Below are 1,897 nucleotides of genomic sequence, written 5' to 3'. Positions count from 1 at the left end.
ACGGTTTTGCAGGCATGGCGCTAGCGACCGTACGTCTCCTCATAAAGGTACCCCTTTAGTTTTTTGAAATCCGAACCGGTGCCAATTCCCTCCAATGTTTTGCTCCTCAACTCCCTGCCCCAGTAGATACTCTTTGCAGAACTACACATAGAAAAAGAATCAAACTAAAAAAATGAAACGCCAGACCCCCCAGGTCTAGGATATGACAATATCAAAAACATTCCCAAGGAGTCTGGTATTTCGAAAATATTTTTGGAAGATTATTTTTTTTCTGATTTGTTTGGGTTTTCTTGATTTAAGGAAAACAATTAAATATTTACAAATTGTGTTCAAGTGTTCTCACGATTCCTAGGTCAGGTCATGGTAAAACTTCTTGGATACTGGACCTAGGAAATCCTTAAGAACACTCACTTCCTAGACCGATCAAGTGATATCAGGGAGTGCACATAGTGGCATTTCGTCCACTACACACAGCTCCGAGTTATCCCTAAATACCTTCACACGATGACCGTTGACAAGAAAAGGAGTTGAGTTTGAAGCACTTCCCTGGATCTCTACTGCTCCATTTGCACGAAGACTCACAATAGTGTATGGTCCAGTCCATTTGGACTTCAGCTTACCAGGCATTAACTTGAGCCGGGATTGGAACAGGAGAACTTTCTGCCCAACTTGCAGTTCCTTGGTCCGGAGATTCTTATCATGCCAAAGCTCGGTCTTTTCTTTGAACCACATCGCTGATTCGTAAGACTCAAGCCTCAATTCTTCCAACTCCTGGAGCTGCAGTTTCCTCTCTCCCTCACAGGCTTGAGGATTCATATTAATCTCCTTGACTGCCCAGTACGCCCTATGCTCAATTCCCACCGGCAAGTGACACATCTTGCCGAATACTAACCTGTAAGGAGACATTCCAATGGGCGTTTTATATGCTGTTCTATATGCCCATAGTGCGTCATCAAGTCTCTTACTCCAGTCCTTCCTTGACGGATTAACCGTCTTTTCCAGAATCGCTTTGATTTCCCTGTTTGATATTTCAGCTTGCCCATTTGATTGAGGATGATATGGTATGGAAAGGCGATGGTGAACTCCGTACTTTCTCATTAGAGCTTCAATAGTCCGGTTACGGAAATGCGTCCCATTATCAGATATTATAGCTTTGGGTACTCCGTACCTGTTAAAGATGTTAGCTCTAAGAAATTTCGCTACCTCTTTGGCTTCACACGATGTGGTCGCCTTGGCCTCTATCCACTTTGAAACATAATCAACTGCCACAAGTATGTATGCGTTCCCGTATGAAGACGGAAATGGACCCATGAAATCCATTCCCCAGACATCGAAGATCTCACACACAATCACTGGAACTTGTGGCATTTCGTCCCTCCTGGATATTCCCCCTGTCTGTTGACACCTCTCACAGTTCTGACAAAACTCAAAAGCATCCTTATGCAATGTAGGCCAGTAAAAACCACTATCTAACACCTTCCTTGCAGTCTTCCTAGGTCCAAAGTGACCTCCACAAGCTAGGGCATGTCAATGGTTCAGCACATCCCTTTGTTCCCATTCTGGTTTGCATCTTCTAATCACTTGGTCAGCTCCCATTTTCCACAAATACGGGTCGTCCCAAAAATAATACTTGGCCTCGCTTTTGAGCTTCATCCTCTGGGCCCGGGAAATTTCCTGCGAACTGGGCACCTCTCCAGTGACCAAGTAGTTTGCCAAGTCTGCGAACCATGGCTCATCGTTTAGACGACATTTTCCTCTCTCAGAATCTCATGGATCTGTTAACGCCATGATCTTTTCCCAATTGACGGGTCTAAGAAGTTCTCCTAAATAGTATAGATGTTCCTCGGGGAATGCATCTAGAATTGCTTCCTCGGTCTCCCCTTGAAAAATACGACTC

Source organism: Salvia splendens, chromosome 1 (genome assembly GCF_004379255.2).
Source record: "Salvia splendens isolate huo1 chromosome 1, SspV2, whole genome shotgun sequence".
Classification (NCBI taxonomy): Eukaryota; Viridiplantae; Streptophyta; class Magnoliopsida; order Lamiales; family Lamiaceae; genus Salvia; species Salvia splendens.
The sequence above is the reverse complement of the archived record's forward strand: the minus strand, read 5'-3'. Positions refer to the sequence as shown.